The 15,137-nt window shown below is 46.7% G+C and overlaps 1 protein-coding gene across 50 annotated transcripts in view; it reads left to right on the top strand.

Moving 5' to 3' along the window:
* CELF2 (CUGBP Elav-like family member 2) overlaps positions 1-15,137 on the top strand; it is a 492,055-nt gene that overhangs the window by 251,396 nt on the left and 225,522 nt on the right. The gene's annotated exons all lie outside the window — the stretch shown is intronic.

Raw genomic sequence — 15,137 nt, 5'->3', positions numbered from 1 at the left:
AGCCCTAAAATTGCCATGGTTATTATTAATAATAATATCATTATCATCTTATATGATCTATGAGGCTATTTGCAGATTTAGTATAGAATCATAGAAATGTAGAGTCGTGAAATTGGAAGGGACCACAATGGTTTTCTGGTCCAAACCACTGCAATGCAGGAATCTTTTGCCCAATGTGGGGGCTTGAACCCATGACCCTGGCGGAGGAATGGAGGTGCGGAAGGAGCAGACCTCCACCAGCACCACTATTCCAGTAGGGTGCCATCGCCCCCCCCGGGCACATGCCGCGCCCCCCTTGCACCCCAGACACCATGCCCCACAGGCAGTGCACCACGCCCCTGCGGGGCGGCTCACCACACCCTTGTGGGCAGGGTGCCATGCCCCCAGGATGCACACCACACACCCCAGGGGTGCCAGCCACACCCCCACCTGCTGTCCGCCCCCAGTAGTGGAGCATGCAGCTTTGCCACTGTCTGAGATTAAAAGAGATCAGGTTTAGATTGTTGTATGGGAAAGGGTTCTAAGGGATGAGAGTGCTTAAAGCTCCCAACTTGGATGGCTTCAAAAGCAGATAGGACAAATTCATGGAGGCTATCAAGGGCTACAAGCCATGGTGGATATGCTTTGTCTCCACAGTCAGAGGCGGCAATGCTTCTGGATACCAGTTCCTGCAAACTGTGTTCGTGCACTTGGGTCCTGTTTCTGAGTTTCCCATTGAGGCTTCTGAGTGGCCACAATGAGAACAGGATGCTGGACTAGATGGGTCAATGGCTAGGGGGTGAGTAGTCCTGCCTTGTACGTGGGATGAGATCACATGAAAGTCTGGTGCTCTGTTGCTAAATCTACTCTGACCAGGACTGGGCAATATATCAATATATCGTGGTTGTTGTTGTTGTTGTTGTTGCACCAATTAAAATTTTAAAAAAGAAGCCAGCCAATGCCTCTTCATAGCTCCATCCTTACTTCAGACACTGTGATACAGGGGCACCGACTTGCCCTCCACATTTAGGGGGCCTCGCGTCACGTGATGCGTCCTGACCCCGCTTGGCATGCCACTGCTCTCCCTGTGGGGTGTGCAGGGGGCGATGTTCCCCCTCCAGGTGTTCCGCTCCTGCCCAGTGCAAGAGCTCTCACCTGGCAGGGTGGTGGTGGCAGTGGCCCCCTCATATTGCGGGGGCTCAGCCCCCTGCCCACAAATATTGAGGGGGCCCAAGCCCCTTCTGCTCCCTATAGTTGGCACCTCTGTTGTGATATATCAGTAAATCGCTATGATTACGGTAGCTGGTGGTATATTGTGATGTTGAAAACCAGATATTGCCCAGCCCCCCTAACTCAGACTGACGCTCCACTGATGCACGATTTGTGTGTCTCCGCATGCATGTGGAGCGCTCACCCTTTTTGCTTGGGCTGCCTGTATTTCCCTCAGCCCTCTTCAACAAGCACTAGAGTGCAGGAAGGTCCTTGAAATGTACGGCATAGCCGCCCGCTGCTCCACTCCTGCGCCACTTCTGACCTATATTTTATTTCTTGGTGCATTTATTTATTTTTAAAGCCCTCACACCCCTGCTTTATTTTCACCACGCTCGGCGGCTTACGGAGACTAATAAAAGCCGCTCGCAGCTTCACAGCTTCGGCAGCGGGCGAAAATCTTTTGCATCAGGAAATAAATCAGCTTGGGAGGTAGGAGTGTTTTCGCACATGTGAGAAATCCGAACTATGTCAAGTACCTCTTTGGACTCTGGCCGGTGGGTTCAAAAGTGGAGACATTCTTCTGTTGCTGTGACTTGAGTCTTGCCTTACAGGGCTGCATTCCCCAGGAACAGTTTCTCTGCTTCCCAGAGAGTCACATTTGGTGTTGTGTGCTAAGAGAAATCCAACATGGCGCCTTTTTTTGATGCCAACAGCCAGGAGCCTTCCAGAGTCACATATGTGTTGCACATCTAGCTGTCATGCCTTAGCTTCTTGGCAGCTCTTTTGGTGTCGTCTCCCATCTTTTGTGTTTTAAGAGTCTTATGTGGTGGGCATTTCAACTGACAAATCTAGTTGTTGCCGTAGAATCATCGAGTAGGAAAGGGCCTTGGAGGTAAGGATGGAGGAGAAATCAGACTCAGTTCACGTTAGATTCTGCATTTTCCAAAACACGAACCGAAGCACAGCCATCCTTTGAAACGAGCGCTTCTCTGAATTTTGCAAAATTCAGCCCAGCAGTGTGCACACCCTGAGTAAAGTCTGTGTTGCAAATTCCTACCTAAGTGAAACCAGCATAGAAAAGGCACTATAACAGGGGAAATGCAGGTGTGCTTTGCAAAATATAGTCATACCTTGGCTTACAGATGCTTCAGGTTGTGTCTTTTCGGGGTGCGCACCGCGCCGAACCCGGAAGTACCTGAACGGTGTCTGCGCATATGCAGAAGTGCTAAATCACGCTTTGCGCATGCGCAGAAGCGCTGAATCGCAACCCGCGCGTGCACAGACGCGGCACTGCGGGTTGAGAACGCTGCGGGTTGCAAACGTGCCTCTCGCATGGATCACGTTTGCAACCCAAGCGTCCACTGTAAATAAATAAATAATGGATGTCTTAGGCCAGGCATCCCCAAACTGCGGCCCTCCAAATGTTTTGGCCTACAATTCCCATGATCCCTAGCTAACAGGACCAGTGATCGGTGAAGATGGGAATTGTAGTCCAAAACATCTGGAGGGCCGAAGTTTGGGGATGCCTGCCTTAGGCAAAATTGCATGGAAAGTTGAGAGACGTTAACACCAAAATGCTAATTAATTTTCGCAATGCTTTTTTAAAAATGAAAATTGTGAGCTGATGTGGAAATATGTGGCACTGAAGGGCCAGGCAGAGAGGTGCTGAGGGCCACATTTGGCTCTGCGCCTGAGGTTCCTCACCCCTTGCCCCATTCAGTACCTTTCCCCAGCTGCATAGTGTCTGTTTTCAGTAGAGGCCTATTCTGCATCATTTTGAGGGTTCATTAGCAGTGAAGGTGGCATGCCAAATATTCCCTACAAGCTTTAAAAGACTTGTAAGCCATAAAATCCATAGAGGTGCAGGAAGCCCACCATCCCGGGTGAATCGCAAGAAAAAGGATTGCAAACAAACACTCGCCCTTGTCTTGCAGCGCATTAAAAAGTTTTAAGAATTACAATATTCGGGAAAGATTTCTCTCCCCCTGAAGTTTTGTGGCACATGACTTTATTCTAATCTGCCTGCCAGAGGGGGGCCAGAGGTCATGGTGACCCTTCTGTTGCTAGCATTTAATCTGTTGACAGCTGACACCACAGTGGGAGAAGAAAAATGTGGCTTGCTAAAAGCGCCATTATCAGCTTTGACAGCTGCTCATTGTGGTCCCAGCCATGGCAGGCTTCAAAGACCCACAAATAAAAAAAAATTAAAAAGAAAAAAATGTTCATGTTAGTTGGGAGAAACTCCTTTATGTCGCCCAATCTTCCTATGAAGACTCTGCCCTCTGTGGTGCTGTTTAGACAGAGAACAAATGTCCCCCTAATTATTTCTCCCTCCAGCTCTCACTACAGAGGGCAGCGTGTATACGGAATGGTCGGTCAGAATCTGCTTGCAGAGACCCCAAAGAGAAGTAGGTTAGGGTTTACTCCCTTGCTTGCAAGACTTGCGGGAACGGAGCGGCATTGTGCTTTGTTTCTAGGGGCAGTTCCTAAATTATCACTATTCACATTCATGTCTTATTTGCATCAGGGGTACAATAGCTAACCTGTCGCCCTCCAAATGCTACCAAACTATGGCTCTCATCAGCCCCAGCCAGAAAGGCCAATGGTCAAGGATGATGGAAGTTGTAGTTCAGCTACAGGTTAGCCTCCCTTGATCTAGATAGAAGGCTGCCATGATAGAACCATGCCTTCTCGTGCATTTAGCAGGGGCATCTACACATGAGCAGTTGAACATGGGGTGCAAAGCCAGGGTACCAGACTAGGACCAGAAAGATCAGGTTTAATAATCTCCCACCCAGCCATACAACCATAGAATTGTAGAGTTGGGAGGTACCCCCAAGCATAGGTGAAAAATCCGGGATCAGCAGCGATGTGGTACCGGAAGTCGCTTCTACGCACTTCCGGACATGTGTAGAAGTGACTTCCGATGGCGCTGTGCCCATTTCCAAAATGTCCGCAGCGCCAGAAGTCGCTTCTACGCACTTCCGGACATGCGTAGAAGTGACGTCCGGTGCCACGGTGCCCATTTCCAAAATGTCCACAGCGCCAGAATTTGCTTCTACGCATGTCCGGAAGTGCATAGAAGCAACTTCTGGTGCCAGCGCGGCACCAGAACAACATGGCCACCGGCAGGAGCTCCGTAATCCGGGGGAATCCGGGGTATTTTGCCATTCGGGACACCTGCAGGAAATGGTAAGAAAATATGGGGGTTTCCCAGGGAAAATGGGATCCTTGGCAGCTAAGCCCCCAAGGGTCATCTAGTCCAACCCCCTGCAATCCAGGAAGCTCTGCTGAAGCATCCAGGATAGGTGACCATCCAACCTCTGCTTAAAAACCCACCAGGAAGGAGAGTCCACCACATCTTGTGGGAGTCCATTCCACTGCCAAACAGTCAGAAAGTTTTTCCAAGTGTTTAGTCAGAATCTCCTTTCTTGCAACTTGAAGCCATTGGGTTGAGTCCTACCCTACCTTAGCCTGTTCTAAGGCCACTTCCTACATTTGCACAGAAGCAATATCCGCAAAGCTAACCCTCCTTGCAGGCCCACCCTATGGTGGAGATTCACTAATGCCGTGGTGCCTCCGCTCTACATTAGCAATTAATCCACGTCTCTATTTGCATTTGTTACGGCACCAGTGCAACAAGGAAAAGGAACAACCTGTGTAATAAATCTCTGGAGACGTTCAGCAACTGCCACAGGGCTCATTAATCTTGATTATTTCCCATAATAGATAACGTCACAAATCATCCATTATCCCCAATCATGCACATAAAGATAATGTGTGTATGTGTATAAATATAGAGAGATCGGGATGAGAATGTATTATATATAGTATACCGGGCTTCCTGTGTAGCAGTCACAAAACAGAGGGAGATTTCTAAGAGATACACACCTTGACAGCTAGATCATCAAATGCTGGATAGCAAATGGGAAGCAGCTTGGCATGGCTCCATATTTTGGGTGGGGTGGGGAGATACCGGTAATGGAAGGAATCAAGTCCCCTGTCACAGGATCTACTATGAAAGAAAAACTTCTGCTCTTCTAATTAGCTTTGTTTTGAGTTACTGGTGTCTTTACTTCACTCAAGATGTATATTGAAGAGGTAGAGGGGTGGGGGTCAGACAAAGGAACCTAGGCTTGCTACATCCTTGATTATTGACGCAGAGATGTAGAGGGATGAAATAAGTACAGTGATACCTCGCTAGACGAATGCCTCACAAGACAATTTTTTTGCAAGACGAATGCATTTTGCGATTTCAATGGAGACTCGCAAGACGAAGTTTCCTATGGCGCGCTTCGCAAGGCGAATTTTTTTCGTCCCATAGGGTGCCTGGCAAGACATTTTTATTATTATTCGTCTTGCAAGGCACCCTTTGGGAAACCACACTTCAATGCGTTCCTGTGGGAGCCGCTTCGCAAAACGAAATTTTCGCTATACGAAGCGACTCACGGGACGAATTAAATTCGTCTTGCGAGGGAGGCACCACTGTAACAATATATTAACAAAGCAAAATACAGTTTATGGTTGAGCTTGATAACTGTCCACTCTTCTGCAAGCCTTCATTATTTTTTCTTGAACCTTGAGATGTCCAGTGGGAATGAAATGTGGTATATGCCGAAGAAAGTGTCCTCCTTTTGTACTTTGACACCCCAGAAGCTGAGCAAGCTGACAAAAGAGAGAGAGGTTGCTTTGCCAGACCACAAGCTCTCCAGAAGGGAATTCCCCACGCCAGTCTGCTTGAAATTCCACATCGCCCATGGCAAATGCTTTAATCCAAGGCTTATTTAACTCCTTCCCCACTCCAAACCACCTCCGCTCTAAGCAGTTTGGCCTGTGTTTATTGGAAAAGGGGTGGTGGAGGAAGGAAAATGTCGGTATAGTTACCTGCCTGTGTGTATAAGGAGCAGTTCAACTTCTAAATGCCCCCTTTCATAGGATCATAGAATTGTAGTAGAGTTGGATGGTGTCCAAGGGTCATCTAGTCCAACCCCCTGCAATTCAGGAATCTCAGCTAAAGCATCCAGGGCAGATGGCCATCCAACCTCTGCTTAAACACCCCCAAGGAAGGAGAGTCCATAACCTCCCGAGGGAGACTGTTCCACTGTCGAACAGCTCTTACTGTCAGAAAAATCTCCTTTCTTATAACTTGAAGCCATTGGTTCAAGTCCTACCCTCCAGAGCTGGAGAAAACAAGCTTGTTCCCTCTTCCGTGTGAAAGCCCTTCAGATATTTGAAGATGGCTATCATATCTCCTCTCAGACTCCTCTTTTCCAGGCTAAACGTACCCAGCTCCTTCAACCTTTCCTTATAAGGCTTGGTTTCCAGGCTCTCCTCCACACCCATTCCAGCTTGTCAACGTCCTTCTTAAATTGTGATTTCTGAAGTTGGACACGGTATTCTAGGTGTGGTCTGACCAAGGCAGAATAGAGTGGTACTATCACCTTCCTTGATCGGGACACTGTACTTCTGTTGACTCAGGGGTATCGCCCATCAGGATTATGGCCCCTGCAATGCATTAATTACAGGGAGGGGTCATAGCTTTGTGACACAGCTCATGCTTTGCATTCATAAAGTCCCAGCATCTGCAGGGCTGGGAATGTCCCCTGACTAAAATCCTAGAGAGCTGCAATTGATTGTTGTGGTCAGGGCCGGTGCTAGGGTTTTTTGCGCCCTAGGCGAGATCACCTTCTGCCCTGGCCAATCATATTTCAAACACAGATGCATTTCACATCCAACCTGTTCCTTGTAACCATGATCTCTGCTACATGTTCCAAAGCAGTGGCAGTCCTGCTACCACAGAATAATACCGGTAGTGCAGGGTGGGGAAGGAGGGGGAAGGGAGAGAGAAGGAAGGAAGGAAGGAAGACAAGGAAGGAAGGGATGAAAGAGAGAGGGTCCTGCACAGCTTCGCTGCTTCAAAGCCTTTGAAGGAGGGCTTCAAAGGAAGCCGCGAGGGAGGGAAACGGAGCCCTCCCTCGCGGTTCGCCCCAAAGCAGTGGGGCTGAGCAGGCGGAGGCGGCACAGCCCGGTGGAGCGAGAATTAGGTGTTCCTGCTGCGCCCTCCAGCTTCCCGTCGCGCCCTCTGGCTGCCCACCACACGTGGCCTTGCCGATGCGGCGGAGTGGCGCTGCCAGGGCCCTCTAGGCCGTGCGGCCCTGGCTAGGACGGCCCTGGGCATGCTGGCCTGCGCCCCCTCCATTTTGGCGCCCCAGGCAACTGCCTAGTTCGCCTTAATGGACACGCCGGCCCTGATTGTGGTTAATACTGAACTAGATGTCAGGCTTTTCCTGACATACCCCATGTAAACTGACAGACTCAGTAGATGAACCTCTCTTGCAAAGGCCAGAATTCATCTCTGGGACCGTTTTTAGAGACTTGGTTCAGTTTCAAGAAAGTTTAATGCGAAACCGTGGCTGTATCCGAAATAGATTATTATGTGTGTCTGCAGTGCCACACGCCCTCTTAATAAAAGCATTGTGCAGATTGTGTTAGAGCTGTCTTCGGATGTGAAACATATGCTCAATCTAAATTTTCCAACTGGGGGTTGGTTTTCTTGTTGTTTGGTGTTTTTTTTTAGTATTTTTGTTGGTAAAGTGAAACAGCTACAGGGAGGGAGGTGGGGAGTTTTAAACAAGGCTGCGTCATCTCTTGATCTAGGCTAATTCCATCGCTCCCTCCCATCAGGGCGAAAAATGCAGTCAGCGTCAAGCAGACAAGCAAGTTATCATCGCTATAAATATTCTCGCTGCTTCATTTCCCAAGGTTTAGAATATTATTTGCATGTCAAAAATGATGCCTCATCCTTATGATTCTGTGGAAAGAGATCTAATTTTGCGTCTCGGGATGCCCCTTAAAGAGGGAGCGATTTGTTTTTCATGAAGTGTAAAACTCAATTTGTAGTTTTGTGTATAAAACATGACTTTATGGCAGATTAGCTGGCTGTGGATTTTGCTCGTGCCTTGACAGTCCTCTGGAAAAAAAATATATTAGCATTGATAGTGGCATTAATGACAAGATGAGATTTTTAAGGGGGGGACAAGTAGAATGGATGGATTTTCCATTGGAATCCTGGGCAGACACTGCTTCATGTAAGCAAATCCTACTCAGAGTAGACCCATTGAAAGGAATGAGCCTAAATTATTGAAGTCCCAACTTCAATGGGTCTTCTCCGAGTAGCACTAACATTGAATACCACCCAGGGAAAGCAGGAGCAACCAAGGGTGCCTGATTAGGGCAGGCAGGCAAGAGACCAACAGTTGGGTGGTGCCATAACTGGGGATTACGTGATCCCATTCACATGTTCAGAGAATGCATGTCAGAATAGCTAACATTATTCTAGGCTGCATCAACAGAAGTATAGTGTCCAGATCAAGGGAAGTAATAGCACCACTCTGTTCTGGCTTAGTCAGACCACACTTGGAATACTGTGTCCATTTCTGGGCACCAAAATTTAAGAAGGATGTTGACAAGCTGGAATGTGTGCAGAGGGCAACCAAGATGATCAAGGGTCTGGAAACCATGGCTTATGTCACAGGAGTCAGCAAACTTTTTCAGGAGGGGGCCAGTCCACTGTCCGTCAGACCTTGTGGGGACCGAACTATATTTTGAAGGGGGAAAATGGATGAATTCCTATGCCCCACAAATAACCCAGAGGTGCATTTTAAATAAAAGGACACATTCCACTCATGTAAAAAAAAACACTGATTCCCGGACCGGATTTAGAAGGCGATTGGGCTGGATCCGGCCCCCGGGCCTTAGTTTGCCTACCCATGCCTTATGAGGAACGGTTGAGGGAGTTGAGTGTGTTTAGCCTGGAAAAAGAGGAGACTGAAAGGAGCTATGGTAGCCATCTTCAAATGTCTTAAAGGCTGTCACATGGAAGAGAGAACCAGCTTGTTTTCTCCTGCTCTGGAGGGTAGGACTTGTACCAACGGCTTCAAGTTTCCAGAAAGGAGGTTCCGACTAAAAATTAGAATGAAAAAAAAACTTTCTGACAGTAAGAGCTGTTTGGCAGTGGAACAGTCTCCCTAGACAGGTGGTGGACTCTCCTTCCTTGGAGATGTTTAAGCAGAGATTGGATGTCCATCTGTCCTGGATGCTTTAGCTGAGATTCCTACACCGCAGGGGGTTGGACTAGATCACTTCCAACTCTAGGATTCTATAAGGATGTTCACTGGTGGATGTTGAATGCAAAAAAGTCCCAGGTTCAATCCCTGGCATCTCCAGGTAGGGCTAAAATCCCGGAGAGCTACTGTCGGGCGGTGTCTACAATCCTGAGCTAAACGGACCAATGGTCTAACCTGAACCTGTGTTTCTATGACTGCACATGTTATCACATTTCCATGGAAGGGTCGGATGCTGACTAGGCCAGGATTTGGGCATGCACATAATTAAGAAATCTGGAAATCAGTCCAGGCTTACAGCCGGCAGAGAAGACCCCCCTCCTCCTTTAGCAGTGCACTATAAGGACCAAGGAGGGTCCGAAGGGGCTGTGAGAACAGGGCTGCCGTAAGTGCACAGGAAGTGTCCCTGTTTTGATAACCAATATGTTACAATTCAAAGAGCACTTTCGACGTGGCGTTTGTAGTGTCAGTTAATTGCACAACGTGGCAAATAAATGATGGGTGACATGTTCGTAATTGTATTTTCTGCCGGAGTAATAAGGGAATATGATCTGTTTTGTAATCATTCAAGCTACAAGCTCACGCAGCTGAACTGTGGGTTGCTGCTTTCAATATATAAAAAGCAAATCTCCCCCACCCTGAAATAATTTATCTGCTTCTTATTTTGTTTGTTTGTTTGTTGCATTTATATCCCACCATGTTCTCCGAGGAGGTTCAAGGTGGCATATCTGGTTCTCCCCCTCCTCACAACAACCCTGTGAGGTGGGTTAAATCGAGAGGCAGTGAGTGGTCCCAAGGTCACCCAGTGAGCTTCATAGCCGAGTAGGGATTCGAACACTGGTCTCCTAGGTCCTAGTCCAACACTTTAAACATTACACTACACTGCCTCGTGCCTTGTTTTGCACCACCCGGTTTGCTATCAATTAGAGCAGCTTCAGGGAAACCTGTGGCTCTGGAGATGTTACAGGATTCCAGAATCCTAGCATCTCTAACCATGCAAGGGCAGGCAGGAGTCTAGTTCCAACAGTATCTAATTTAGAGGATTGAACTACTCAGTCTCATTTTCTGCATTGTGCCTGACTTTTCAGCCACTTTTTAACAGCCAGCAAATCACACACACCCTTTTTTTTCTCTTTCCACATATGCTCCACCAAGGAAACCCTGTCCATTCACTCATTAATTGCAAAACACTGGAAGTGCTGCGAGTTTATTCAAAGAGGGCTTGGTTTCAGCTTAAACGAAAGCAAACAGTAAAAGGGAAAAACCCGTTGGAACAAATCCGAACCCAGATTTTGTAGACATAATTCTGCAAGCATTGCCCAAAGGCACCTTCTGTTCCTATAAATATAATGTTCTTGTGCCGCAGCTATCAGAATTATTACCAGGATTACTGTAGTTACTATAACTTTATTGAATTGTATTAAGTGTATAATGCTGCTGTGGCTTTTGTGGTGAGCTGTTTAGAGCTTAACATTTGTTGCTGGAATAGCGGGTTACAAATATGTCAGATCAAATCAAATCGAAAGAGATCGGTAGCTTGGAACTTGACAAACACATGCTAACAAAGCAAACATTTTCCCAAGCTAACTCGAAAGATAGCTCAGTTGGTAGAGCCTGAGACTCTTAATTGCAGGGTTCTGGGTTTGAGTGCCACGTTGGGCAAAAGATTCCTGCATTGCAGGGGGTTGGACTAGATGACCCTCATGGTCCCTTCCAACTCCACAATTTTATGATTCTATGAAATGTCTCTCTCTGTGTGAAAGGGTGTTCTTAAGGGAGAATAACAACAGACCTCTGGAAGAGGGGAAAAAATAGGAATATACTAATTATGAATAAATAACGTGATATAACCAGTTATGAAAGAGAAAGATCCATTCTATGAAGACTTCAGGGAATATTTTGGTTTTTTTGCAATTTTTCTTGTGTTGGAGTCGATACAAAACGAATGACAGCAATTATGGGTGTATTAAGCATGCTTCCATTAACTGGGTGTTTTATATATGATTATTATATATTATAGAACTAGAAAAATTAAATAAAAGGGCAAATGACCAATAAAAGAGGGGGGATTACTAGCAACTAGTTGGGGGAGAAATTCAATTCAGTTCACATTTAAATGCAAGCCTACCAGATTTGCACTTATGTGATTTGAAATACGTCCATCATTCAAAATTCGCGCTTCTCCTGATTTTTCAGTGCGGTTCTCCAGTCAAGTAATGAGTGCAAAAAAATGCATATACTGACATGAAGTGTGCCTGCAAATGTATTTATTAATAAAAATTACATAGACAAATGCATTAAGTGAGGGGAAATTGCTTTGCAGAAGTGTATCTATTAGGCAAAATTTCATACAAAAGTGTTTCTATTAGCAGCAATTCATGCTAAGATGCTGATGAATTTTCATGAGGACTTTAAAAAAATGCAAAAGAGTGGGGAAATGTGGAGCTGAACTTATTATTGGAAAAATGAGAAACTGAGACAATCGACAGATTTTCCCATCCCAACTTATATCAGCCAACTTATTTGCTTTAAACCTGTTTGAACCTGACAAGTTCAAACTGAGTCAGAGATGTGATTTCAGTGCCAATCAGTAGCGTTGCTATCGGAGGCGGAGTGTAAATATCTCCAAAATGCTTCCTGGGTTATTTCCCTTGCATAGCTATTTTGCATACCTGTGGTTCAAAGCAAGCTGCGAAGATTGCTCTCCAACTCATGGAAGGCGACCTGAACAGCAATCGGAGGGCAGAATTAGCACCTTCCTTCCAGGAGGCAAGCTCATGAGAGTTTAGGTAACACAAAAACAAAACCCCTCGAGAGGGCTACTGAAGATAGCATAGGCATACAAAACTAGCCGGAGCTGATGGAAGCGGTAGTCTCAAATATCTGGGGGGCACCAGGTTGGAGAAAGCTGAGACGGAGCCTTTGTGGTGGTGGCACTCGCAGGATAGAGTTATTTGAGCAGGATTCAACTTAGTTGTTCCATGAGCAAAACAAGGTCCCCTCGCGCAATGGGACTTGCATGCTGCCTATACTCCCTAAACTGGCTCTGGAGGTTGAGAAAAAAACCCAGATTCAGGGGGATGCAGCAGGAGGAGAAAGGGGAAAGCCCCATTGTGCAAGGGGACCTCATTCCACTCTGGCATCCTCCGCTTGATGCTACGTTGAATGCCAGCCTTTGCCCTGGGATCGGGAGTGCAGCTGACTTCCTTTTTGTTTTTAGGCACCAGGCAAAAACCCAGCAGAGTGAGAATCCCCATGGGCTCCAGTCCAGGCTCCAGAATCCCTCATCTAGTGAGGAAAAGAAGCAACACTCTGATCGCATAAAGGAGAGTAGGCAAAGGCTAGGCTGTGCACAGCTCCAGTTGGAATGTACCAAATTTCAGCAGTTGTGCTCCAGTAATTAAATTCCGGCGAACAGATGAGCAAACAATCTCCAGGGGTAATGAGGCTCAGTCAATGAACCACAAGTGTTCACAAGTACTAACAATAGGAGCAAAATATAAATGAAACCACCACCTGTGTGTTAACAGGAAACACAAGAACCTGGTAAGAGGCAATTGTGTTTACCTTTCGCATATTACAGGTATCTAAATTTATAATCCAGACTCTTCATCACATTAGGGTGATAAGCTCTCTTGACAGGAGTGGGGCATGGAAATGCAGGACACCCTCCCCCCAAAAAATTGTGATTTATTTCATAGATGTATATAAATTATGTATAACCTCTTGAAGTTTTGTCGTAATGCCTCTCTCTCTCTCAGCTTTTCCTCATGCAAGGAAGCACTGTTTTCTTTTTTCCATTAATCTGAGCAAGGGAAAACAAAGGGCCTGTTCGTGTATGATCTCCTGTAGCGATCTCTTGTGTGGAGTGGACAGGCACCTTCACACACACACACACCAAAAAATGCTTGGCACTGCTAGGGATGGATAGCTCGGTGGGTTAGAGCATGATGTTGATAACGCCAAGGTTGCATGTTTGATCCCTGTATAGGGCAGCTGCATTGCAAGAGATCAAACTTAGATGATCCTCAGAGTCCTTCCAACTCTACGATTCCATGGTTCTATGCGGTAGGAGGAGGAATCTCTTGCAAATGGCGGCCATCGTCACTGGATTCTGGGCAGGCTACTCAAGCAGATTTGGAGTGCTAGCAGGTCCTCTGAGAACACCTGGTTTCAAGGGTATCTGGGGAGTGCAAGGAAGGAAGTTAATCCCCCCCCCACACACAGGAGACATAATCTCCGCATTCCCAGCTCCCTTTAAAAAAAGAAGAAGCAAGTACCTAGTCTCAGCTGAACCCAAGATATCAGGTGAAATGTGCAGGCGCTATTTGGTTCCTTTGTGCTGTCTTCAGTGGACGTCTCCTTTGGAAGCTAATAGAATCATTCTAGTCCAACCCTCTGCAATGCAGGAATCTCAATCTCTGCTTAAAGACCTTTCTTTTCGAGAATGACCACATCAGGGTCAGTTTACGTGGGAAGATAGGAATCTGCCTTATGCCAAATGAGGCCATTGGGTCATCTAGTTTAGCGTTGCCAACACTGGCTGGCAGGTTCCAGGCAGGGTAACATTCCCAGCCCCTACCTGGAGGTGTTGGGAATCAAACCTGGGATGTTCTGCATGCAACAGAGGTGCTCTGCCACCGAGCTGCGGCCCATTGTTTGAACGCACCTACAGACCATTGCACTAATGTATGAAGGAGTGAGTGTGTTTGCCATACCTGGAGACACTAAATTTGAATGTTCCTGTCCCCTCTACACATGTTTTTTGCCTTGAATGTGTGAAGACTCCTAACGTTGGCAATGGCTTAGGAAGCAGATCTCTCCTTGGCTCCTCTTTCTCCTCCTTGTTCCATAGTCAAACTCTCCCCTCCTCTCTCTGGATTCTGATGTAGCCTCTCTCTTCTCCTTTCTTCCCGGAATCGATTTGCTTTTGATATGATCCTTTGGGGCCCATCGCTCGCTTGCTATTACAGTTTTTATGCGGCTTTGTAATGATCGCCGCCTTTGTTGACAATTTAGGATAATGATGGAAAAACACAATAATTGCTGATATACATCTTGTTTTAAAGCAATTTCCTGTGGGTGAGATCAGCTTCTCGTATTAAAATTTATAGTCTGGAGGTAATAAATTAAATCCCTTATAGGTGTAGTATCTTTCTTTTCTCCCGCCCCCATGGAAGCAGCCCTACAATAGAGTCATTGACAATTTGCTCTAATTAGTGCAAGGCCTGGTACAGTTGCTATAGTTACCTTTTTAAGATTACCCAATATAAAACCTTGATTTGGAGAGGCTTATTAATTTGACGTGCACTAAAGCCAATGGTGGCTGAGAGTGGAGCATGGATAAAGCAGCCTTTAGGAAACAGGATCGGGTCTCCTCGTTGTTCAGACCAACCAGCAAACCTGACCCAGAAGCCCTCAATATGGGTTAGGAACTGATCCACCTTGGCCTTTCGGGGTAATTTGATTTTCTTGGATGGTGTGGTTTAGCCTGTTGCCAGAGTGAGCTTGTGGTGGCAAATAGCCTGAATTCGTCTCTGAGGTCTGGGGGCTGCCCACCATATTTGTAATTGTGAGGCAGGGCCGTGGGCACCAGTCAAGAAAATGGCTACCGTGGAAAGCTTGGCACCTCACAAAATGGATCCCGTCGAGGCATAACCCAAAATGGCTGCTGAGCGGGGCCTTGTAGCATAATGGCTGCCACATTTAAAAGAGCAGAGAAGAAAGAGACCGGGCCATCCTTCAGTTGCTTGGTCAATTGGAAGCAAGGCTCCTACTTCAGCTATTGCCATGCTTGCTCACAGAGAGAAGCTCTTAGAGCAT

The sequence above is a fragment of the Zootoca vivipara genome, chromosome 9 (assembly GCF_965207765.1).
Source record: "Zootoca vivipara chromosome 9, rZooViv2.hap1.1, whole genome shotgun sequence".
NCBI classification, from domain to species: domain Eukaryota; kingdom Metazoa; phylum Chordata; class Lepidosauria; order Squamata; family Lacertidae; genus Zootoca; species Zootoca vivipara.
Note: the sequence above shows the minus strand (reverse complement) of the source record. Positions and strands in the feature narration are given on the sequence as shown.